The sequence below is a fragment of the Plutella xylostella genome, chromosome 27, assembly GCF_932276165.1.
Source record: "Plutella xylostella chromosome 27, ilPluXylo3.1, whole genome shotgun sequence".
In the NCBI taxonomy this organism is placed as follows: domain Eukaryota; kingdom Metazoa; phylum Arthropoda; class Insecta; order Lepidoptera; family Plutellidae; genus Plutella; species Plutella xylostella.
The window spans coordinates 6,491,205-6,518,887 of NC_064007.1; the positions used below are offsets into that span (position 1 = coordinate 6,491,205).

Below are 27,683 nucleotides of genomic sequence, written 5' to 3' on the forward strand. Positions count from 1 at the left end.
CCCTAAAAACATACAAAATGTAAATCAACTTTACCGCAGTTTAAGTGCCGAGCGCAGCGAGGCCATAGTCCTTCTACAAGTTATACCAAAATAAAACCAGCCGAGCGCAGCGAGGCATCCGATCGACAAGTAACCCTGCCATAAAGAAAAGAAATCCGAAGCGAGGTATTACGTATCATAATTATTAATATCAATAAAGAAAAACTACGGGAAAGTACCATTCAAGAAGTGGAAAGCCGAGCGAAGCGAGGCAAAGGAACCTTAATCATCAATCCAAAACCTAGAGAGCCGAGCGGAGCGAGGCTATACTACTGAAATAAACATCCGAAAACCCACAGAGCCGAGCGAAGCGAGGCAAAACAACCGAGACTACCATTCCGAGACCTGGAGAGGAGCCGAGCGAAGCGAGGCTAAACTACTTTAATCACCAACTGCATGTTTAACTGGAGAGCCGAGCGCAGCGAGGCAAAACAATCCAAACCATCACACCACAAACCTTGGAGAGCCGAGCGTAGCGAGGCAAAACATTTCAAAACATCATACCACAACCACTGAAGAGCCGAGCGCAGCGAGGCAATACAACTTAAGTATAACCCTACCGTAAAATAGGAGCCGAGCGAAGCGAGGCAATACTACTCAAACTCTCGCCAACACAACTATATAACCTGAGAGCCGATTGTGGCCAAGAAATAACTTGAATGAATAAAAAAGAAAGACAAAGTGTTAGTTTAGGAGCGTTTATAGTTCCATACGTGTGCAACCAATTATGGATTAAATTTAAGTAAAGCATAGTTCTATAATGTTAAAAAAACGCACTTTATCCTACTTACTTACTGTGTCTTAAACAGCAAACCCACATAAAAAATTAATGTATCAAAAAAAGCCTGTAAATTTCGTTACTATGACAAAATTTATCTTCAGGACAGATTAAACTAATAATCGAGAAGCTAGAAAAACGCGCAAATGGAGGTGACTCATGAGGTGTTAAAGAACCAAATATTTGTACACAAAACTATGTCGGCTCGATAAGTTAACGAAAGTAAACTCAAGAAAAGTTTACGAAACCATAAAATGTTCATATAGCTCAGTTTCTCTACTGTATTTGTGTGAGACAATCCGTAATTCACCATGAAAATAGTTTTCAAGGAAAATATTAACATTCCTGTGGAGTTTTTTTTGTGTAAAGCCAAATGCTTGAAATATCCGTTGTATTATGGAAAAGTCAATACCCATCTGTTACCAAATCTCATACTGATTTTTTTTTCAGCTACGTTAAATGCTTCCATTTCTACATTATACCTACCAATATTCATACTGAAATTAGATTTGAAGGGAAAACGAAACCCCATGAAATGTTGGATACGTTATGGTCAAGTTAATAACCGTATGTTATAAAAATTCATAATTACTGTTTTTTTTTTTTTTAATAAAGAAATTCATAGTTGAAACAGTTTTAACGCCTTACAAAACGCAAAAAGATTTGCTACGGTATGTTCAAGTACCCTGCTGAAACCAAAATTCATACTGAAAAACTGTATCTCACCTGAAACGAAATAATCAGTACCCCTTTAAAGAAGACATTCATAGTAAAACAGTTTTTAGGCATAACAAAATGCAAGAAAGATTTGCTACGGTATGGTTAAGTCAATACACTGCTGAAACCGAAATTCATATTGAAAACTGTATCCCCCCTAAAACAAAATCATCAGTACCCGTTTTAAAATGAAATTCATACTGAAAACAGTTTTTAATCCAAAACAAAACACAACAAACACTTGCTACGGTTTGTTCAAGTCAATACCCTGCTGAAACCGCAATTTATACTGAAAACTAATCCCACCTGAAATAAAATCATCAGTACCCCTTTAATAAAGACATTCATAGTGAAAACTGTTTTTAAGGCGTAACGAAACGGAAGAAAGATTTGCTACGATATCGCGGGCTTCATGGCAAAGGGGCGTATGCGCATCGACCCTACTTTTCAGGAGAGCAAAAAAACATCATAACTTTTTAAATAAGCAATCTAGCTTGCTATAATTTTGCATATACCTTAGTTAATTATTTTTTGTTTTAATTAAAACTAAATTTTTATAATATCTATGCTTTAAGTACACTTTATGGCGTATACGTCTATCTGCCTTGACGGAAATTATTGTATTGCTATCCTTTTTTTATCATATTATGTATAGGAATAATGGGCGTATAAACAAACTTTTTTATTTGTTATCCAATTATATTATATATATTTTATTTGTTTTACACTTAAATCATTTAATATACTGATAGCAAAATATAACCAAAAATGTAACTGCTTCTATTTTTTTCGAATTTCATACGCCCCTTTGCCATGGCGTAATTTAACGGATGTTCTCAATTTAAGAGAGATGATACGCCTATAAAAAAATAACAATCTATTTAAGTAACTATTTAATACATAGTAAAGCTGTAAAAAACACAGAATAATTTATTAGAAACAATAAGAGTACAAAATAAAACAAGAATTACTGTTAAAACAAAATTTACTCTTAATTAAGTGAACATAAACTCAAAAAACTCCTTAAAGAAATGACAGAGGGCTGAGGCTGGAACTTCGCAGAATGCAGGGGCTTTCCTTGATGAACTCTTTCTTCAAAAAGAAGCCCCAAAGAAGGTGGACCTGGTGCAAGTCGGACTCTGTCACGAAAAATGAAATCGATTTCATCATCATGACTGATTAAGAGGCACATATTCAGATATCTCAGGTCGGTTTAATCACCGTATACTCAGAGGAACTCTGCATATCGACCTAAAGCTTGAAGAACGGCGACTGATGAAGTCCACCCTCTGACCAACTCTGCGCCAGACCACTGCAACGACGTGATCAATGCAATACAGAAAGATGGCACTAGGTTCTGTGCAATGTAAAACACGGGAAGGAAGTCTAAGCTTTCAGGGGGGACTCTTGGACTTACGGAGACCAAACGGCATGTGCTGGACCATTCCGTCAGAACTAGAGGCTCTCAACAAGATGATACGCAAGGCTATTTTCATCGTGACCTCCAGTGGTTTAACACACTCCGGATTGAAGAAGCTATTAAACAAAACCGGGGATCGAATGTCTTTGCCAGGCGACTTGAAGGGACCCTAACGAAAAAATTGACAACCAGCCATAGCAGAATTGTCGAATCTGAGCCGGAATGCACGATTGTACGCTTCACATGCGCAACAGCCAGAACCCCAGATGTGTAGGTCTATTGTTTTTCAAGAAATGAGACAAATTTGCTCTTAAAAACCTATAGACTGATCACACTCTTGACCACGTGAATAAGATGTTTATGTACATTTATAACAGTCATCACGAGACTTGATTTGATGAATTTCAGCCGCTGGAGCATGCCGAATTTCGTGGGGGTTATAGCACCGTAGACCACATACACACAGTTCGGCAGATTATACAGAAGAAGGAAGAATATAATCGGCCTCTGTGCCTAGCTTTCGTAGACTACGAAAATTTTTACTCTGTCGAGATCTGGGCTGTTCTGGCATCCTTGCAGATATGTCCAATAGATTGACGATACATCGAGGCGCTGAAGTGCCTAATGACACTGAAACGATTACTGTCCAAGTATAGAACCAGCCACAAGATCTATCCATAGGCAAAGGGGCGTGAGGGAAGAGGACGTAATTTCTCCGATACTGTTCCGTGATGCATTGGAAGATGTATTAAAACTCTGGACTGGAAAGGACTAGGCATCAATATCAACAGTGAAAGCATATTGTCATTTTATTTTGTTAAAAAAATGCACATACGTCTATATGACATGGCGATAATTATTTGAATGCGCCCCACTGATTCTTATACGCCGTCTATACGCCTCTCTGACATGGCGAAATTATTGAAGTGCGTCCTACTGATGTTTATACGCCGTCTATACGCCTTTTTGACACGACACAAAATTATTGATACATCGTATACGCCTTTATGTTATTTATGAATATCTCAAAATCTAGTTTACTGAAAATTTCAAAAAAATTACAGAACGTGTATTACTAGTATAGGAATCGATTGGCATGAAAAACGCAAAATCGATTTTTTGCGCTTACGCCCCTTTGCCATGAAGCCCGCGATATGTTCAAGTCAATACCCTACTGAAACCGAACCAAAAGCATCAAAGCCCCGCGCGGCTGCTTGCAGCCCGCGCCACAACGCAACCTCTATTATTATAATATATATAGCTGGATTACCACTCACTCACTCATTGACATAGTAGTTCTCCCAGAAGGAGCCATTTTTTGATATGAAAATGTTTTAGGGAAATGTACAGGGTGCTCGGGTGAGTAGAGAAAAACCTCGACTTTAAAAAAAAAGTGGTAAAAAAAAATATTTTTTTTTGTTCCTCTTTTTTGGTGACCATACATTTTTTTATATTTTGAGGGTGTGTTAAGAGTGTCTGACAGATTATAAAAAAAATATAAAAAAATAAAAAAACAAAATGGCGGCCGAGTTGCAGTGAAGCAAAGTTTAGGGCGTGTCAGACCCGACTTGAGGTGAATTGATCTCCATGAAGGGGGGGAGGTGGGGGGATGGTGTTTTTTGTAAACGGTGGGGCACATGATGAAATTTAAGGGAAAATTCCAAAAAATGTTTTTTTTTAATCGCGGGGGGAGGGGAGATTTTTTTATAAAAACGTGTTTTTTCGGGGATTTTCAAAGCATTTTTTTATTGTGTTCGAGGCATTTGACAGGTTTGACTTGTATGGAGCGGTTGTGTAGTTTGACGAGTAGAGTTGCCATGCGAAAGAATTTTCCCCATTTTTAGGGTAAATTTCGAGATTTTCCCCAAAAACATGAAAAGTAGAAATGGCCACTTTTGATTTTAAAATTTGATGCAGTTTTGTCGGCAAGACCCGCACTAATGACATTTGACCATTTTTATTACTTTCGACTGGCAACCCTGAGCGATAGGCGAGATTATATTTTTTCGGATTTTTTTACGTCGACCCAACTTGAGGTGAATTGATCTCCCAGAAGGGAGGCAGGTGGGGTGATGATTTTTTTTGTACACGGTCTGATGTATGGTGCAGTTTATGGGAAAATTCCGAAAAGTTGAAAAAACTAAATGGCAGACTGCTTTGGCGGCCATTTTGTAAAAGTGACTTTTTTTCACGATTTTTGATTGGATTTTTCACATGTTTAGAGTGGTTGGGGAGATTTGTCTTGTATCGCGCATTTGTGTAGTTTGTTGGGTAGACTATACCAGTTAAATAAAATTTCCCCATTTTTAGGGAAAATTTTGAGATTTTTCCCAAAAACCTGAAAAATAGAAATAACCGTTTTGGATTTTAAAAAATGATGCAGTTAAGTCAGAAAAGCTCATACTAATGACATTTGACTATTTTTATTACTTTCGGCTGGCAACCCTGAGAAATACGGGAGATTATATTTTTGAAAAAGTTCGACGTCGATTCAAGTTGAGGTGAATTGATCTCCCAGAAGGAGGGGAGGTGGGGTGATGTTTTTCTTTGAACATGGTTGGATATATGGTGAAATTCATGGGAAAATTCCGAAAACTGCAACAATCAAAATGGCGGATGAAGTGGCAGCCATTTTGTAAAAGAGATATTTTACATGTTTTAAGGCTATTTCACAGTTTTCCAGTGGTCTGACAGTTTTGAGACGTATACGCGTATTTTGAAGAGCGCGTTTGTGTGTTTAGGTACGCTTAATTTTTCTATGAAATAAAAACTCCCCATTTTAAAAGAAAAAAACAAAATTTCCCTAAACATGGGAAATTTTACATAAATATGCAATTTATCGTTTTGTGATGGTCTGAGGGGATTCGAATGTATGGCGCGTTTGTGTAGTTAAATGCATGCAATTTTAATTAATAATAAAAACTCCTCACTTATAGGAAAAAAAAAACAAAATTTCCCTAAAAACATGGGAAAATGTACATAAATATGCAATTTTATCACTTTGAGATGGTCTGAGGGGTTTCGAATGTATAGCGTGTTTGTGTAGTTAAATGCATACAACTTTAATTTAAAATAAAAACTCCCCACTTATTGGGAAAAAATAAAAATTTCCCTAAAAACGTATAAAAAATTACCAACATAGCAATTTCACCCCGTTGAAGTGGTGGAACAGATTTATGTTATATGGCGCATTTGTGTAGATAAATACAAAAAATAATTATTTAAAATAAAAACTCCCCACTTGTAGGGAAAAAAACAAATTTTTCCTAAAAACGTAGAAAAAATTACCAACATTAGCAATTTCACCCCTTTGAAGTGGTCGGACAGATTTGTGGTATATGGCGCATTTGTGTAGATAAATACAAAGAATTATTTTTTTAAATAAAAACTCCCCACTTGTAGGGAAAAAAATCAAAATTACCCTAATATAATGGGAAATTTAACATAAATATGCAATTGTATCCCTTTGAGATGGTCTGAGGGGTTTCAAATGTATAGCGCGTTTTATACAGTTAAATGCATAGAATTTTAATTTAAAATAAAAACTTCTTACTTTTATGGAAAAAAATCAAAATTTCCCTAAAAACGTAGAAAAAATTACCAACATTAGCAATATCACCCCTTTGAAGTGGTCAGACAGATTTATGGTATATGGCGCATCTGTGTAGATAAATATAAACAATAATTATTTAATATAAAAACTCCCCACTTGTAGGGAAAAAATCAAAATTTCCCTAATAACGTAGAAAAAATTACCAACATTAGCAATTTCACCCCGTTGAAGTGGTCAGACAGATTTATGGTATATGGCGCATTTGTGTAGATAAATACAAACAAAAATTATTTAAAATAAAAACTCCCCACTTTTAGGGAAAAAAAAACAAAATTTCCCTAAAAACGTAGAAAAAATTACCAACATTAGCAATTTCACCCCTTTGAAGTGGTCAGACAGATTTATGGTATATGGCGCATTTGTGTAGATAAACACAAACAATTATTATTTAAAATAATAACTCCCTACTTTTAGGGGAAAACATATTTTCCCTAAAAACATACAAAATGTAAATCAACTTTACCACACACTTAAGTGCCGAGCGTAGCGAGGCCATAGTCCTTCTACAACCTATACCAAAATAAAACCAGCCGAGCGCAGCGAGGCATCCGACAAGTAACCTTGCCATAAAGAAAATAATTCCGAGCGAAGCGAGGCATTACGTATCATAATTATTAATACCAATAAAGAAAAACTTCGGGAAATGTCCCCTTTAAGAAGTGGAAAGCCGAGCGAAGCGAGGCAAAACAACCTAGACCTCAATCCAAAACCTAGAGAGTCGAGCGGAGCGAGGCAAAACTACTGAAATCAACAACCGAAAACCCGAAGAGCCGAGCGAAGCGAGGCTAAAGCGCAATAAATTCCTATGTTACTGCAAATCCGAGCGAAGCGAGGTAAAACGATCAAAACTATCATTCCGAGACCTAGAGAGGAGCCGAGCGAAGCGAGGCTAAACTTCTTTAATCACTTGAGCGAGGCAAAACAATCCAAGCCATCATACCACAAACTTTGGAGAGCCGAGCGCAGCAAGGCAAAACATTTCAAAACATTGCACCACAACCACTGAAGAGCCGAGCGCAGCGAGGCAATACAACTTAAGTATACCCTACCGTAAAAATATAAGGGCCGAGCGAAGCGAGGCAAAACCTTTCAAACCACCAAAACCCAAACCCTGAATGGCCGAGCGAAGCGAGGCAACACTACTAATCTGAGAGCTGAATGTGGCAAATAATACTAAAGAATCCAATACTTGTGTACAAAAGATATCGCCTCGATACTAGGTAAAGTTCATGAAAAAGAAAGTTCATATAGGTAGGTAGTTTCTCTACTAAAAAACTCAGGAGTATAAGTGAATAATCGAGACGCTAGAAAAACGCGCAAATGGCGGTTACTCAGATTTCCTCATCAACAAAACTAATCTGAGAGCTGAATGTGGCAAATAATACTAAAGAATCCAATATTTGTGTACAAAAGATATCGCCTCGATACTAGGTAAAGTTCATGAAAAAGAAAGTTCATATAGGTAGGTAGTTTCTCTACTAAAAAACTCAGGAGCATAAGTGAATAATCGAGACGCTAGAAAAACGCTCGAATGGCGGTTACTCAGATTTATGAGGTGTTTTATTAAAGAAGCCAACATTTGTATACAAAAAGATGTCACCTAGATAAACTATAGGTAAAGGTATTATAGATACCTATAGTTATAATGGCTACATTTTTAAAGGGAAATCATAAGCAGTTAAAGCCAGTATTTTTCTTCCAAATTATTGGAACATTAATGGGAAGAAAAACGCCAGAAAGAGTAGCTGCGTAATTGTAAAGCTGACCGATATTTATACTGAAAAAAACAGTTGTTAAAATAAAAGGAAAAGCATCAATACCCACGTGATAACGAAATTCATACGGAAAATACAGTTTTGAAGGCAAAACAAAACACAAGAAAGAATTGCTACCGTATGTTCAAGTCAATACCGTGCTAAAATCGAAATTCATACTGAAAACTGTATCCCCCCCTGAAACAAAATCATCAGAACCCCTTTTATAACGAAATTCATACAGAAAACAGTTTTTACTCGTAATCTAAAACAAAACACAACAAAGAATTGCTACGGTTTGTTCAAGTCAATACCCTTCTGAAACCAATATTCATACTGAAAACTGTAATCCCACCTGAAACAAAATAATCAGTAAGTACCCCTTTAATAAAGCAATTCATAGTGAAAAAATCGTTTTTAAGGCCTAAAAAATTGCAAGATAGATTTGCTACGGTATGTTAAAGTTAATACCCTACTGAAACCGAAATTCATACTGAAAAAACTGTTTCCCACGTCAAACAAAATCGTCAGGAACCCTTTTATTATAAAAAAAAACATAGTGAACACAGTTTTTAAGGCATAACAAAACGCAAGAAAGATTTGCTACGGTATATTCAAGTCAATACCCTGCTGAAATGGAAATTCATACTGAAAACAGACACCCACCTAAACCGAAAGTATCAAAGCACCGCGCGGCTGCTTGCAGCCCGCGCCACAACGCGACCTCTAGTTATTATAATATATAAAGCTGGATTACCACTGATTCACTGACTGACATAGTAGTTCTCCCAGAAGGAGCCATTTTTTGATATAAAAATGTTTTAGGGAAATGTACAGGGTGCTCGGGTGAGTAGAGAAAAACCTCGACTTTTTAAAAAAAGTTGTAAAAAAAAAAAATTTTTTTTGTTCCTCTTTTTTGGTGACCATACATTTTTTTATATTTCGAGGGTGTATTCGGAATGTCTGACAGATTATAAAAAAAATATAAAAAAATAAAAAAACAAAATGGCGGCCGAGTTGCAGTGAGGTAAAGTTTAGGGCGTGTCAGACCCGACTTGAGGTGAATTGATCTCCCGGAAGGGGGGGAGGTGGGGGGATGGTGTTTTTTGTAAACGGTGGGGCACATGATGAAATTTAAGGGAAAATTCCAAAAAATGTTTTTTTTTTAATTGCGGGGGGAGGGGAGATTTTTTTATAAAAACGTGTTTTTTCGGGGATTTTCAAAGCATTTTTTTATTGTGTTCGAGGCATTTGACAGGTCTGACTTGTATGGAGCTGTTGTGTAGTTTGACGAGTAGAGTTGCCATGTGAAAAAAATTTCCCCATTTTTAGGGTAAATTTCGAGATTTTCCCCAAAAACATGAAAAGTAGAAATGGCCACTTTTGATATTAAAATTTGATGCAGTTTTGTCGGAAAGACCCGTACTAATGACATTTGACCATTTTTATTACTTTCGACTGGCAACCCTGCGCGATAGGCGAGATTATATTTTTTCGGATTTTTTTACGTCGATCCAACTTGAGGTGAATTGATCTCCCAGAAGGGAGGCAGGTGGGGTGATGATTTTTTTTGTACACGGTCTGATGTATGGTGCAGTTTATGGGAAAATTCCGAAAAGTTGAAAAAACAAAATGGCGGACTGCTTTGGCGGCCATTTTGTAAAAGTGACTTTTTTTCACGATTTTTGATTTGATTTTTTACCTATTTAGAGTGGTTGGGGAGATTTGTCTTGTATGGCGCATTTGTGTAGTTTGTTGAGTAGACTATACCTACTAAATAAATTTTCCCCATTTTTAGGAAAAAAATTGAGATTTTCCCCAAAAACATAAAAAAAAGAAATAACCGTTTCGGATTTAAAAAAATGATGCAGTTTAGTCAGAAAGGCTCATACTAATGACATTTGACTATTTTTATTACTTTCGGCTGGCAACCCTGAGAAATACGGGAGATTATATTTTTGAAAAAGTTCGACGTCGATTCAAGTTGAGGTGAATTGATCTCCCAGAAGAGGAGGAGGTGGGGTGATGATTTTCTTTGTACATGGTTGGATATATGGTGAAATTAATAGCAAAATTCCGAAAAGTGAAAAACTCAAAATGGCGGATGAAGTGGCAGCCATTTTGTAAAAGAGAAATTTTACATGTTTTAAGGCTATTTCACCTGTATTGAGTGGTCTGACAGTTTTGACTTGTAGAGCGCGTTTGTGTAGGTCGATGCATTTAGTTTGTTTATGAAATAAAAACTCCCCACTTTTAGGGAAAAAATCAAAATTTCCCTAAAACATGGGAAATTTTACATAAATATGCAATTTTATCGTTTTGTGATGGTCTGAGGGGATTCGAATGTATGGCGAGTTTGTGTAATTAAATGCAAAGATTTTTAATTAATAATAAAAACTCCCCACTTATAGGAAAAAAAAACAAATTTTCCCTAAAAACATTGGGAAAATTTACATAAATATGCAATTTTATCGTTTTGTGATGGTCTGACGGGATTTGAATGTATGGCGTGTTTGTGTAGTTAAATGCGTAGATTTTTAATTAATAATAAAAACTCCCCACTTATAGAAAAAAAAAACAAAATTTCCCTAAAAACATGGGAAAATTTACATAAATATGCAATTTTATCACTTTGAGATGGTCTGAAGGGTTTCAAATGTATAGCGTGTTTGTGAAGTTAAATGCATACAATTTAAATTTTAAATAAAAACTCCCCACTTATGGGGAAAAAAAAACAAAATTTCCCTAAAAACGTATAAAAAATTACCAACATAGCAATTTCACCCCGTTGAAGTGGTCAGAGAGATTTATGGTATATGGCGCATTTGTGTAGATAAATACAAACAATAATTATATTATAATAAAAACTCCCCACTTCTAGGGAAAAAAACAAAATTTCCCTAAAAACGTAGAAAAAATTACCAACATTAGCAATTTCACGCCTTTTAAGTGGTCAGACAGATTTGTGGTATATGGCGCATTTGTGTAGATAAATACAAACAATAATTATTTAATATAAAAACTCCCCACTTGTAGGGAAAAAAATCAAAATTTCCCTAAAAACGTAGAAAAAATTACCAACATTAGCAATTTCACCCCTTTGAAGTGGTCAGACAGATTTGTGGTATATGGCGCATTTGTGTAGATAAATACAAAGAATTATTTTTTAAAATAAAAACTCCCCACTTTTAGAGGAGAAAATATTTTCCCTAAAAATATACAAAATGTAAATCAACTTTACCACAGTGTAAGTGCCGAGCGCAGCGAGGCCATAGTCCTTCTACAAGCTATACCAAAATAAAACTAGCCGAGCGCAGCGAGGCATCCGACAAGTAACCCTCCCATAAAAGAAAGAAATCCGAGCGAAGCGAGGCATTACGTATCATAATTATCAATATCAATAAAGAAAAACTACGGGAAAAGTCCCGTTTAAGAAGTGGAAAGCCGAGCGAAGCGAGGCAAAACAACCTAAACCATCAATCTAAAACCTAGAGAGCCGAGCGGAGCGAGGCAAAACTACTGAAACCAACATCCGAAAACCCGAAGAGCCGAGCGAAGCGAGGCTAAAGTACAATAAACAGCAAGTGCCTATGTAACTGCAGAGCCGAGCGAAGCGAGGCAAAACAACCGAGACTACCATTCCGAGACCTGGAGAGGAGCCGAGCGCAGCGAGGCAAAACAACCGAAACCATAATTCCATGACCTGGAGAGAAGCCGAGCGAAGCGAGGATAGACTACTTTAATCATCAACTGCCTGTTTAACTGGAGAGCCGAGCGCAGCGAGGCAAAACAATCCAAGCCATCATACCACACACCTTGGAGAGCCAAGCGCAGCGAGGCAAAACAATCCAAGCCATCATACAACAACACACGCACTCACGCCTTGCACTAATGTACTCCCTTGCGGGGTAGGCAGAGGTGCATTGCTGCACCCACTTTTCGCACCCATCATACAACAAACCTTGGAAAGCCGAGCGCAGCGAGGCAAAACATTTCAAAACATTATACCACAACCACTGAAGAGCCGAGCGCAGCGAGGCAATACAACTTAAGTATTACCTTACTGTAAAAGAGGAGCCGAGCGAAGCGAGGCAAAACAATGAAAACCACCATACCGCAAACCCTGGAGCGCCGAGCGAAGCGAGACAACAATACTCAAACCCTCGTCAACACAACTATAATATAACCTGAGAGCCGATTGTGGCAAAGAAATACCTTGAATTAATGAAAAAGAAAGACAAAGGTTTGAACGCGTTTATAAAGTTCCAATTATGGATTAAATTGAAGTAAAACGTAGTTCTGTAAAAATAGTCTTAAACAGCGAACTCAAGTAAGAAATTTATGAATAAAAAAAAACCTGTGCATTGCGTTTCTATGAAAAAGTTTTTCTTTAGGACAGAGTAAACTAATAATCGAGACGCTAGAAAAACGCGCGAATGGAGGTGACTCAGATTTATGAGGTGTTAAAGAACCCAATATTTGTACACAAAACGATGTCGGCTCGATACTAGGTAAAGTTTACGAAACCAAAAAATGTTCATATAGATCAGTTTCTCTACTGTATTTGTGTTAGACAATCCGTAACAGGAACCATTTTTTTTGAGTACGGGTACGGGATGGAGTGTTGGGAAATGGTCCAAATTTTGGATCCGTCTTTAACTTGAACACCAGAAAGATCCGTTACGTCATTGTAAAGTATATCTACCTGAATTTTCCTACTGGTATTTTAAAGGCGAAATGAATACCACTAAGGTAATTATAATAGGAAAATCATAGGCATAAAGCCATAAGTATTCTTAACTCAAATTTGAATACAAAGCCAGAAGTTATAATATAAGTAAAATAAAGCCAGCTGACCGATTATTATACTTAAAAAACTTTGTTGAAAACAAAAGCAAAAGCATCAATACCGACGTGATATCTAAATTCATAATGAAAATAGTTTTAAAGCAAATATTTCCTGTCAAGTTTTTTTTTTATGTAAAGCCAAATGCCAGAAATATCCGTTGTATTATGGCAAAGTCATCTGTTACCATATTTAATACTGAAATTATTTTTCAGCTACGTTAAATGCTTCCATATCTACATTATACCCATAGCCGTACTGAAATTTGATTTCATGGGAAAACGAAACCCCATGAAATGTTCCATACGTTATGGTAAAGTTAATAAACTTTATCCCACCTGAAACAAAATTATCAGGTACCCCTTTAATAAAGAAATTCATAGTGGAAACAGTGTTTATATCATAACAAAATACAAGAAAGATTTGCTACGGTATGGTCAAGTCAATACCCTGCTGAAACCGAAATTCATATTGAAAACTATATCACCCCCTGAAATAAAATCATCAGTACCCCTTTTATAACGAAATTCATACTGAAGACACTTTTTAATCCAAAACAAAACATGACAAAGACTTGCTACGGTTTGTTCAAGTCAATACCCTGCTGAAACCGAAATTCATACTGAAAACTAATCCCACCTGAAATAAAATAATCAGTATCCCTTTAATATAGAAATTTATAGTGAAAACCGTTTTTAAGGCCTATAAAAACGCAAGATAGATTTGCTACGCTATGTTCAAGTCAATACCCTGCTGAAACCAAAATTCAAAGGCATCAAAGCCCCGCGCGACAACGCAACCTCTAGTTATAATATATAAAGCTGGATTACCACTCACTGACTGATTGACATAGTAGTTCTCCCAGAAGGAGCCATTTTTTGATATAACAATGTTTTAGGGAAATGTACAGGGTGCTCGGGTGAGTAGAGAAAAAATCCGACTTTTTAAAAAAAGTTGTAAAAAAAAAAAAATTTTTTTGTTCCTCCATTTTGGTGACCATACATTTTTTTATATTTTGAGGGTGTGTTTAGAATGCCTGACAGATTATAAAAAAAATATAAAAAAATAAAAAAACAAAATGGCGGCCGAGTTGCAGTGAAGTAAAGTTTAGGGCGTGTCAGACCCGACTTGAGGTGAATTGATCTTCCGGAAGGGGGGGAGGTGGGGGGATGGTGTTTTTTGTAAACGGGGGGACACATGATGAAATTTAGGGGAAAATTCCAAAAAATGTTTTTTTTTTTATTGCGGGGGGAGGGGAGATTTTTTTATAAAAACGTGTTTTTTCGGGGATTTTCAAAGCATTTTTTTATGGTGTTCGAGGCATTTGACAAGTTTGACTTGTATGGAGCGGTTGTGTAGTTTGACGAGTAGAGTTGCCATGTGAAAGAATTTTCCCCATTTTTAGGGTAAATTTCGAGATTTTCCCCAAAAACATGAAAAGTAGAAATGGCCACTTTTGATTTAAAAATTTGATGCAGTTTTGTCGGAAAGACCCGCACTAATGACATTTGACCATTTTTATTACTTTCGACTGGCAACCCTGGGCGATAGGCGAGATTATATTTTTTCGGATTTTTTTACGTCGACCCAACTTGAGGTGAATTGATCTCCCAGAAGGGAGGCAGGTGGGATGATGATTTTTTTTGGACACGGTCTGTTGTATGGTGCAGTTTATGGGAAAATTCCGAAAAGTTGAAAAAACAAAATGGCGGACTGCTTTGGCGGCCATTTTGTAAAAGTGACTTTTTTTCACGATTTTTGATTGATTTTTTCACGTGTTTTGAGTGGTAGGAGAGATTCGTCTTGTATAGCGCATTTGTGTAGTTTGTTGGGTAGACTATACCAGTTAAATAAAAATTCCCCATTTTTTGGGAAAATTTTGAGATTTTCCCCAAAAACCTGAAAAATAGAAATAACCGCTTTGGATTTAAAAAAATGATGCAGTTTAGTCAGAAAGGCACATACTAATGACATTTGACTATTTTTATTACTTTCGGCTGGCAACCCTGAGAAATACGGGAGATTATATTTTTGAAAAAGTTCGACGTCGATTCAAGTTGAGGTGAATTGATCTCCCAGAAGGGGGGAAGGTGGGGTGATGTTTTTCTTTGTACATGGTTGGATATATGGTGAAATTCATGGGAAAATTCCGAAAACTGCAAAAATCAAAATGGCGGATGAAGTGGCAGCCATTTTGTAAAAGAGAAATTTTACATGTTTTAAGGCTATTTCACCTGTATTGAGTGGTCTGACAGTTTTGACTTGTAGAGCGCGTTTGTGTAGGTAGATGCATTTAGTTTGCTTATGATATAAAAACTTCCCATTTTTAGGGTAAAAAACAAAATTTCCCTAAAAACATGGGAAATTTTACATAAATATGCAATTTTATCGTTTTGTGATGGTCTGAGGGGATTCGAATGTATGGCGCGTTTGTGTAGTTAAATGCATAGATTTTTTATTAATAATAAAAACTCCTCACTTATAGGAAAAAAAAACAAAATTTCCCTAAAAACATTGGAAAATTTACATTAATATGCAATTTTATCACTTTGAGATGGTCTGAGGGGTTTCAAATGTATAACGCGTTTGTGTAGTTAAATGTATAGTATTTTAATTTAAAATAAAAACTCCCCACTTATAAGGAAAATAATCAAATTTTCCCTAAAAACGTAGAAAAAGTTACCAACATTAGCAATTTCACCCCTTTGAAGTGGTCAGACAGATTTGTGGTTTATGGCGCATTTGTGAAGATAAATACAAAGAATTATTTTTTAAAATAAAAAGTCCCCACTTTTAGAGTAAAAAATATTTTCCCTAAAATTATACAAAATGTAAATCAACTTTACCACAGTGTAAGTGCCGAGCGCAGCGAGGCCATAGTCCTTCTACAAGCTATACCAAAATAAAACCAGCCGAGCGCAGCGAGGCATCCGACAAGTAACCCTGCCATAAAAGGAAATAAATCCGAGCGAATCGAGGCATTAGTATCATAATTATTAATATCAATAAAGAAAAACTACGGGAAAAGTCCCGTTTAAGAAGTGGAAAGCCGAGCGAAGCGAGGCAAAACAACCTAAACCATCAATCCAAAACCTAGAGAGCCGAGCGGAGCGAGGCAAAACTACTGAAACCAATATCTGAAAACCCGAAGAGCCGAGCGAAGCGAGGCTAAAGTATAATAAACAGCAAGTGCCTATGTAACTGCAGAGCCGAGCGAAGCGAGGCAAAACAACTGAGACTACCATTCCGAGACCTGGAGAGGAGCCGAGCGCAGCGAGGCAAAACAATCCAAGCCATCATACCACAAACCTTGGAGAGCCGAGCGCAGCGAGGCAAAACATTTCAAAACATTATACCACAACCACTGAAGAGCCGAGCGCAGCGAGGCAATACAACTTAAGTATTACCTTACTGTAAAATAGGAGCCGAGCGAAGCGAGCCAAAACAATGTAAACCATCATACTGCAAATCCTGTAGCGCCAAGCGAAGCGAGACAACACTACTCATACCCTCGTCAACACAACTATATAACCTGATAGCCGATTGTGGCAAAGAAATACCTTGAATGAATAAAAAAGATAGACAAAGTTTTGGACGCGTTTATAGTTCTAATTATGGATTTAATTGAAGTAAACATAGTTCTGTAAAAATAGTCTCAAACAGCAAACCCACGTTAGAAATTAATGAATAAAAAAGCCTGTGTATTTCGTTTCTATGAAAAAGTTTATCTTCAGGGACAGAGTAAACTGATAATCGAGAAGCTAGAAAAACGCGCGAATGGAGTAGACTCAGATTTATGAGGTGTTAAAGAACCCAATATTTGTACACAAAACAATGTCATCTCGATACTAGGTAAAGTTTACGAAACCTAAAAATTACCATATAGATCAGTTTCTCTACCGTATTTGTGTGAGACAATCCGTAAATCATAATGAAAATAGTTTTCAAGGCAAATATTAATATTCCTGTGGAGTTTTTTTTTATGTAAACCCAAATTCAAGAAATATCCATTGTACACTCCCGAGCAATGAAAAAGTTCCACTCACTTTTTACAAAGATTTAATTTAAAATTGGAACAAAATATTACCTACCGTTTTTAGTCGGTAATATCCTGACGTTCTGTTAAATGTACGTCAATGTTGCAGAAGACGGCATTTAGCTAGATTTTTCCGTTAGCTTTTCTCAGTGGAACCTTTTCATTGCCCGTGAGTCTATTATGGCCAAGTCAACAACCCATCTGTTACCAAATTTCATACTGAAATGAGATTTCAAGGGAAAACTAAACCCCATAAAATATTTGATACGTTATAGTCAAGTGAATAACCGTATCTCACCAAAATTCAGACTGAAAACCGTATCCCACCTAAAACAAAAATCATCACTACCCCTGTTATAATGAAAATCATAGTAAATAAATAAAAAAAAAAAATAGTTTAGGTACCTACAAACAGTTTAGGTAAAAACAGTTCAGGTACCTACATACATCATACCATAGTGAAAACAGTTTTTAAGGCATAACAAAACGCAAGAATGATTTGCTACGGTATATTCAAGTCAATACCCTGCTGAAACTGAAATTCATACTGAAAACTGTTTCCCGCGTCAAACAAAACCGTCAGTACCCCTTTAATTAAAAAAAAATCACAGTTGTTAAGGCATAACAAAACGCAAGAAAGATTTGCTACGGTATATTCAAGTCAATACCCTGCTGAAATAGAAATACATACTGAAAACAGACACCAACCTAAATCGAAAGCATCAAAGCACCGCGCGGCTGCTTGCAGCCCGCGCCACAACGCGACCTCTAGTTATTATAATATATAAAGCTGGATTACCACTGATCTATTCATTGACATGATTGTTCTCCCAGAAGGAGCCATTTTTTGATATGAAAATGTTTTAGGGAAATGTACAGGGTGCTCAAGTGAGTAGAGAAAAAATCCGAAATTTTAAAAAAAGTTGTAAAAAAAAAAAATTTTTTTTGCTCCTCTTTTTTGGTGACCATACATTTTTTTATATTTCGAGGGTGTATTAAGAGTGTCTGACAGATTATAAAAAAAATATAAAAAAATAAAAAAACAAAATGGCGGCCGAGTTGCAGTGAAGCAAAGTTTAGGGCGTGTCAGACCCGACTTGAGGTGAATTGATCTCCCGGAAGGGGGGGAGGTGGGGGGATGGTGTTTTTTGTAAACGGTGGGGCACATGATGAAATTTATGGGAAAATTCCAAAAAATGATTTTTTTTTAATTGCGGGGGGAGGGGAGATTTTTTTATAAAAACGTGTTTTTTCGGGGATTTTCAAAGCATTTTTTTATTGTGTTGGGGGCATTTGACAAGTTTGACTTGTATAGAGCGGTTGTGTAGTTTGACGAGTAGAGTTGCCATGTGAAAGAATTTTCCCCATTTTTAGGGTAAATTTCGAGATTTTCCCCAAAAACATGAAAAGTAGAAATAACAACTTTTTATTTTAAAATTTGATGCAGTTTTGTCGGAAAGACCCGTACTAATGACATTTGACCATTTTTATTACTTTCGACTGGCAACCCTGGGCGATAGGCGAGATTATATTTTTTCGGATTTTTTTACGTCGACCCAACTTGAGGTGAATTGATCTCCCAGAAGGGAGGCAGGTGGGGTGATGATTTTTTTTGAACACGGTCTGATGTATGGTGCAGTTTATGGGAAAATTCCGAAAAGTTGAAAAAACAAAATGGCGGACTGCTTTGGCGGCCATTTTGTAAAAGTGACTTTTTTTCACGATTTTTGATTGTTTTTTTTACATGTTTAGAGTGGTTGGGGAGATTTGTCTTGTAAAGCGCATTTGTGTAGTTTGTTGGGTAGACTATACCAGTTAAATAAAATTTCCCCATTTTTAGGGAAAATTTTGAGATTTTCCCCAAAAACCTGAAAAATAGAAATAACCGTTTTGGATTTTAAAAAATGATGCAGTTTAGTCAGAAAGGCTCATACTAATGACATTTGACTATTTTTATCACTTTCGGCTGGCAACCCTGAGAAATACAGGAGATTATATTTTTGAAAAAGTTCGACGTCGATTCAAGTTGAGGTGAATTGATCTCCCAGAAGGGGGGGAGGTGGGGTGATGTTTTTCTTTGTACATGGTTGGATATATGGTGAAATTCATGGGAAAATTGGGAAAACTGCAAAAATCAAAATGGCGGATGAAGTGGCAGCCATTTTGTAAAAGAGAAATTTTACATGTTTTAAGGCTATTTCACCTGTATTGAGTGGTCTGACAGTTTTGACTTGTAGAGCGCGTTTGTGTAGGTAGATACATTTAGTTTGCTTATGAAATAAAAACTCCCCATTTTTAGGGAAAAAAACAAAATTTCCCTAAAAACATCGGAAATTTTACATAAATATGCAATTTTATCGTTTTGTGATGGTCTGAGGGGATTCGAATGTATGGTGCGTTTGTGTATTTAAATGCATAGATTTTTAATTAATAATAAAAACTCCCCACTTATAGGAAAAAAAAACAAAATTTCCCTAAAAACATGGGAAATTTTACATAAATATGCAATTTTATCGTTTTGTGATTGTCTGAGGAGATTCGAATGTATGGCGCGTTTGTGTAGTTAAATGCATAGATTTTTAATTAATAATAAAAACTCCCAACTTATACGAAAAAAAAACAAAATTTCCCTAAAAACATGGGAAAATTTACATAAATATGCAATTTTATCACTTTGAGATGGTCTGAGGGGTTTTGAATGTATAGCGTGTTTGTGCAGTTAAATGCATACAATTTTAATTCAAAATAAAAACTCCCCACTTATGGGGAAAAAAATCAAAATTTACATAAAAACGTAGAAAAAATTACCAACATTAGGAATTTCACCCCTTTGAAGTGGTTAGACAGATTTGTGGTATATGGCGCATTTGTGTAGATAAATACAAAGAATAATTTTTTTAAATAAAAACTCCCCACTTTTGGAGGAGAAAATATTTTCCCTAAAAATATACAAAATGTAAATCAACTTTACCACAGTGTAAGTGCCGAGCGCAGCGAGGCCATAGTCCTTCTACAAGCTATACCAAATTAAAACCAGCCGAGCGCAGCGAGCCATCCGACAAGTAACCCTGCCATAAAGGAAAGAAATCCGAGCGAAGCGAGGCATAACGTATCATAATTATCAATATCAATAAAGAAAAACTACGGGAAAAGTCCCGTTTAAGAAGTGGAAAGCCGAGCGAAGCGAGGCAAAACAACCTAAACCATCAATCCAAAATCTAGAGAGCCGAGCGGAGCGAGGCAAAACTACTGAAACCAACATCCGAAAACCCGAAGAGCCGAGCGAAGCGAGGCTAAAGTACAATAAACAGCAAGTGCTTATGTAACTGCAGAGCCGAGCGAAGCGAGGCAAAACAACCGAGACTACCATTCCGAGACCAGGAGAGGAGCCGAGCGCAGCGAGGCTAAATTATTTTAATCACCAACTGCTTGTTTAACTGGACAGGCTAAACAATCCAAATCATCATACCACAAACCTTTGAGAGCCGAGCGTAGCGAGGCAAAACATTTCAAAACATTATACCACAACCACTGAATAGCCGAGCGCAGCGAGGCAATACAACTTAAGTATAACCTTACCGTAAAAGAGGAGCCGAGCGAAGCGAGGCAAAACAAATCAAACCACCATACCGCAAACCCTGGAGCGCCGAGCGAAGCGAAACAACACCACTCAAACCCTCGTCAACACAACTAGATATAACCTGAGAGTGAGAATAAAAAAAAAAATAGTCTCAAACAGCAAACCCGAGTAAGAAATTAATGAATAAAAAAGCCTGTGTATTTCGTTGCTATGAAAAAGTTTCTCTTCAGGATAAAGTAGGTAAACTAATAATCGAGACGCTAGAAAAACGCGCGAATGGAGGTGAGTGGTGTTAGCTCAGTCGGGTAAGCGCCCGCTTCTCACGCAAGAGATGCGGGTTCGAATCCCGGCGCTGACATGTACCAATGAGTTCTTTTAACTTAAGTACAATGTATACCATCGCTCTTACGGTGAAGGAAGACATCGTGAGGAAACCTGCATATCTGAACCCACCAACCCGCAGTGGACCAGCGTGGTGGGAAATGGTCCAAGCTTAGGAAGGCAGTTTAGACCTTGGGGATATGCACAAAGGTTCCACTCGAAAGAGCCAGGTGTAGGTACTTACACACAATAGAATAGAATAGGAGGTGACTCAGATTTATGAGGTATTAAAGAACCCAATATTTGTACACAAAACGATGTCATCTCGATACTAGGTAAAGTTTACGAAACCAAAAAATAACCATATAGATCAGTTTCTCTACCGTATTTGTGTGAGACAATCCGTTATTCATAATTTAAATAGTTTTCAAGGCAAATATTAACATTCCTGTGGTGTTAATCTTAGGTATGTAAAGCCAAATTCAAGAAATATCCGTTGTACGCTCCCGGGCAATGAAAAAGTTCCACTCACAAAATGTGTCGGCATTTACAACCCCAATTTTTACAAAGATTTTTTAATTTAAAATTGGAACAAAATATTACCGTTTTTAGTTGGTTGTTGCGGAAGACGGCATTAAGCTAGATTTTCCGTTTAGCTTTTCTCAGTTGAACCTTTTCACTGCCCGTGAGTGTATTATGGCAAAGTCAATACCTATCTGTTACCAATTTCATACTGAAATTAAATTTCAAGGGAAAACTAAACCCCATAAAATATTCGATACGTTATAGTCAAGTGAATAACCGTATCTCACCAAAATTCATACTGAAAACCGTATCCCACATAAAACAAAAATCATCAGTACCCCTGTTATAATGAAAACCATAGTGAAAACCGTTTTTAAGGCATAACATAACGCAAGAATGATTTGCTACGGTATATTCAAGTCAATACCCTGCTGAAACTGTCAGTACAACCCACGTCAAACAAAATCGTCAGTACCCCTTTAATTAAAAAAATAATAGTGAACACAGTTTTTAAGGCATAACAAAACGCAAGAAAGTTTTACTACGGTATATTCAAATCAATACCCTGCTGAAACTGAAATTCATACTGAAAACTGTTTCACACGTCAAACAAAATTGTCAGTACCTCTTTAATTAAAAAAAAACATAGTGAACACAGTTTTCAAGGCATAACAAAACGCAAGAAAGATTTGCTACGGTATACTCATGTCAATACCCTGTTGAAACTGAAAATCATACTGAAAACTGTCTCCCACCTTAACCGAAAGCATCAAAGCCCCGCGCGGCTGCTTGCAGCCCGCGCCACAACGCGACCTCTAGTTATAATATATAAAGCTGGATTACCACTGATTCACTGACTGACATAGTAGTTCTCCCAGAAGGAGCCATTTTTTGATATAAAAATGTTTTAGGGAAATGTACAGGGTGCTCGGGTGAGTAGAGAAAAACCTCGACTTTTTAAAAAAAGTTGTAAAAAAAAAAAATTTTTTTTGTTCCTCTTTTTTGGTGACCATACATTTTTTTATATTTCGAGGGTGTATTCGGAATGTCTGACAGATTATAAAAAAAATATAAAAAAATAAAAAAACAAAATGGCGGCCGAGTTGCAGTGAGGTAAAGTTTAGGGCGTGTCAGACCCGACTTGAGGTGAATTGATCTCCCGGAAGGGGGGGAGGTGGGGGGATGGTGTTTTTTGTAAACGGTGGGGCACATGATGAAATTTAAGGGAAAATTCCAAAAAATGTTTTTTTTTTAATTGCGGGGGGAGGGGAGATTTTTTTATAAAAACGTGTTTTTTCGGGGATTTTCAAAGCATTTTTTTATTGTGTTCGAGGCATTTGACAGGTCTGACTTGTATGGAGCTGTTGTGTAGTTTGACGAGTAGAGTTGCCATGTGAAAAAAATTTCCCCATTTTTAGGGTAAATTTCGAGATTTTCCCCAAAAACATGAAAAGTAGAAATGGCCACTTTTGATATTAAAATTTGATGCAGTTTTGTCGGAAAGACCCGTACTAATGACATTTGACCATTTTTATTACTTTCGACTGGCAACCCTGCGCGATAGGCGAGATTATATTTTTTCGGATTTTTTTACGTCGATCCAACTTGAGGTGAATTGATCTCCCAGAAGGGAGGCAGGTGGGGTGATGATTTTTTTTGTACACGGTCTGATGTATGGTGCAGTTTATGGGAAAATTCCGAAAAGTTGAAAAAACAAAATGGCGGACTGCTTTGGCGGCCATTTTGTAAAAGTGACTTTTTTTCACGATTTTTGATTTGATTTTTTACCTATTTAGAGTGGTTGGGGAGATTTGTCTTGTATGGCGCATTTGTGTAGTTTGTTGAGTAGACTATACCTACTAAATAAATTTTCCCCATTTTTAGGAAAAAAATTGAGATTTTCCCCAAAAACATAAAAAAAAGAAATAACCGTTTCGGATTTAAAAAAATGATGCAGTTTAGTCAGAAAGGCTCATACTAATGACATTTGACTATTTTTATTACTTTCGGCTGGCAACCCTGAGAAATACGGGAGATTATATTTTTGAAAAAGTTCGACGTCGATTCAAGTTGAGGTGAATTGATCTCCCAGAAGAGGAGGAGGTGGGGTGATGATTTTCTTTGTACATGGTTGGATATATGGTGAAATTAATAGCAAAATTCCGAAAAGTGAAAAACTCAAAATGGCGGATGAAGTGGCAGCCATTTTGTAAAAGAGAAATTTTACATGTTTTAAGGCTATTTCACCTGTATTGAGTGGTCTGACAGTTTTGACTTGTAGAGCGCGTTTGTGTAGGTCGATGCATTTAGTTTGTTTATGAAATAAAAACTCCCCACTTTTAGGGAAAAAATCAAAATTTCCCTAAAACATGGGAAATTTTACATAAATATGCAATTTTATCGTTTTGTGATGGTCTGAGGGGATTCGAATGTATGGCGAGTTTGTGTAATTAAATGCAAAGATTTTTAATTAATAATAAAAACTCCCCACTTATAGGAAAAAAAACAAATTTTCCCTAAAAACATTGGGAAAATTTACATAAATATGCAATTTTATCGTTTTGTGATGGTCTGACGGGATTTGAATGTATGGCGTGTTTGTGTAGTTAAATGCGTAGATTTTTAATTAATAATAAAAACTCCCCACTTATAGAAAAAAAAAACAAAATTTCCCTAAAAACATGGGAAAATTTACATAAATATGCAATTTTATCACTTTGAGATGGTCTGAAGGGTTTCAAATGTATAGCGTGTTTGTGAAGTTAAATGCATACAATTTAAATTTTAAATAAAAACTCCCCACTTATGGGGAAAAAAAACAAAATTTCCCTAAAAACGTATAAAAAATTACCAACATAGCAATTTCACCCCGTTGAAGTGGTCAGAGAGATTTATGGTATATGGCGCATTTGTGTAGATAAATACAAACAATAATTATATTATAATAAAAACTCCCCACTTCTAGGGAAAAAAACAAAATTTCCCTAAAAACGTAGAAAAAATTACCAACATTAGCAATTTCACGCCTTTTAAGTGGTCAGACAGATTTGTGGTATATGGCGCATTTGTGTAGATAAATACAAACAATAATTATTTAATATAAAAACTCCCCACTTGTAGGGAAAAAAATCAAAATTTCCCTAAAAACGTAGAAAAAATTACCAACATTAGCAATTTCACCCCTTTGAAGTGGTCAGACAGATTTGTGGTATATGGCGCATTTGTGTAGATAAATACAAAGAATTATTTTTTAAAATAAAAACTCCCCACTTTTAGAGGAGAAAATATTTTCCCTAAAAATATACAAAATGTAAATCAACTTTACCACAGTGTAAGTGCCGAGCGCAGCGAGGCCATAGTCCTTCTACAAGCTATACCAAAATAAAACTAGCCGAGCGCAGCGAGGCATCCGACAAGTAACCCTCCCATAAAAGAAAGAAATCCGAGCGAAGCGAGGCATTACGTATCATAATTATCAATATCAATAAAGAAAAACTACGGGAAAAGTCCCGTTTAAGAAGTGGAAAGCCGAGCGAAGCGAGGCAAAACAACCTAAACCATCAATCTAAAACCTAGAGAGCCGAGCGGAGCGAGGCAAAACTACTGAAACCAACATCCGAAAACCCGAAGAGCCGAGCGAAGCGAGGCTAAAGTACAATAAACAGCAAGTGCCTATGTAACTGCAGAGCCGAGCGAAGCGAGGCAAAACAACCGAGACTACCATTCCGAGACCTGGAGAGGAGCCGAGCGCAGCGAGGCAAAACAACCGAAACCATAATTCCATGACCTGGAGAGAAGCCGAGCGAAGCGAGGATAGACTACTTTAATCATCAACTGCCTGTTTAACTGGAGAGCCGAGCGCAGCGAGGCAAAACAATCCAAGCCATCATACCACACACCTTGGAGAGCCAAGCGCAGCGAGGCAAAACAATCCAAGCCATCATACAACAACACACGCACTCACGCCTTGCACTAATGTACTCCCTTGCGGGGTAGGCAGAGGTGCATTGCTGCACCCACTTTTCGCACCCATCATACAACAAACCTTGGAAAGCCGAGCGCAGCGAGGCAAAACATTTCAAAACATTATACCACAACCACTGAAGAGCCGAGCGCAGCGAGGCAATACAACTTAAGTATTACCTTACTGTAAAAGAGGAGCCGAGCGAAGCGAGGCAAAACAATGAAAACCACCATACCGCAAACCCTGGAGCGCCGAGCGAAGCGAGACAACAATACTCAAACCCTCGTCAACACAACTATAATATAACCTGAGAGCCGATTGTGGCAAAGAAATACCTTGAATTAATGAAAAAGAAAGACAAAGGTTTGAACGCGTTTATAAAGTTCCAATTATGGATTAAATTGAAGTAAAACGTAGTTCTGTAAAAATAGTCTTAAACAGCGAACTCAAGTAAGAAATTTATGAATAAAAAAAAACCTGTGCATTGCGTTTCTATGAAAAAGTTTTTCTTTAGGACAGAGTAAACTAATAATCGAGACGCTAGAAAAACGCGCGAATGGAGGTGACTCAGATTTATGAGGTGTTAAAGAACCCAATATTTGTACACAAAACGATGTCGGCTCGATACTAGGTAAAGTTTACGAAACCAAAAAATGTTCATATAGATCAGTTTCTCTACTGTATTTGTGTTAGACAATCCGTAACAGGAACCATTTTTTTTGAGTACGGGTACGGGATGGAGTGTTGGGAAATGGTCCAAATTTTGGATCCGTCTTTAACTTGAACACCAGAAAGATCCGTTACGTCATTGTAAAGTATATCTACCTGAATTTTCCTACTGGTATTTTAAAGGCGAAATGAATACCACTAAGGTAATTATAATAGGAAAATCATAGGCATAAAGCCATAAGTATTCTTAACTCAAATTTGAATACAAAGCCAGAAGTTATAATATAAGTAAAATAAAGCCAGCTGACCGATTATTATACTTAAAAAACTTTGTTGAAAACAAAAGCAAAAGCATCAATACCGACGTGATATCTAAATTCATAATGAAAATAGTTTTAAAGCAAATATTTCCTGTCAAGTTTTTTTTTTATGTAAAGCCAAATGCCAGAAATATCCGTTGTATTATGGCAAAGTCATCTGTTACCATATTTAATACTGAAATTATTTTTCAGCTACGTTAAATGCTTCCATATCTACATTATACCCATAGCCGTACTGAAATTTGATTTCATGGGAAAACGAAACCCCATGAAATGTTCCATACGTTATGGTAAAGTTAATAAACTTTATCCCACCTGAAACAAAATTATCAGGTACCCCTTTAATAAAGAAATTCATAGTGGAAACAGTGTTTATATCATAACAAAATACAAGAAAGATTTGCTACGGTATGGTCAAGTCAATACCCTGCTGAAACCGAAATTCATATTGAAAACTATATCACCCCCTGAAATAAAATCATCAGTACCCCTTTTATAACGAAATTCATACTGAAGACACTTTTTAATCCAAAACAAAACATGACAAAGACTTGCTACGGTTTGTTCAAGTCAATACCCTGCTGAAACCGAAATTCATACTGAAAACTAATCCCACCTGAAATAAAATAATCAGTATCCCTTTAATATAGAAATTTATAGTGAAAACCGTTTTTAAGGCCTATAAAAACGCAAGATAGATTTGCTACGCTATGTTCAAGTCAATACCCTGCTGAAACCAAAATTCAAAGGCATCAAAGCCCCGCGCGGCTGCTTGCAGCCCGCGCCACAACGCAACCTCTAGTTATTATATTATATAAAGCTGGATTACCACTGACACACTGACTGACATAGTAGTTCTCCCAGAAGGAGTAATTTTTTGATATAAAAATGTTTTAGGGAAATGTACAGGGTGCTCGGGTGAGTAGAGAAAAAATCCGACATTTTAAAAAAAGTTGTAAAAAAAAAAAATTTTTTTTGTTCCTCTTTTTTGGTGACCATACATTTTTTTATATTTCGAGGGTGTATTAAGAGTGTCCGACAGATTATAAAAAAAATATAAAAAAATAAAAAAACAAAATGGCGGCCGAGTTGCAGTGAAGC

General features: G+C 36.6%; 1 long non-coding RNA gene across 1 annotated transcript; it reads right to left on the bottom strand.

The window, feature by feature from the left end:
• Positions 1 to 178: 178 nt before the first annotated feature.
• On the bottom strand, positions 179 to 27,432 carry LOC125490766. The gene is made up of 3 exons (XR_007267900.1): positions 25,901 to 27,432; positions 20,680 to 20,904; positions 179 to 496 (listed from the first exon to the last, which is right to left on the bottom strand). It is a non-coding gene; the product is annotated as an uncharacterized LOC125490766 (long non-coding RNA).
• Between the last annotated feature and the right edge of the window lie 251 nt (positions 27,433 to 27,683).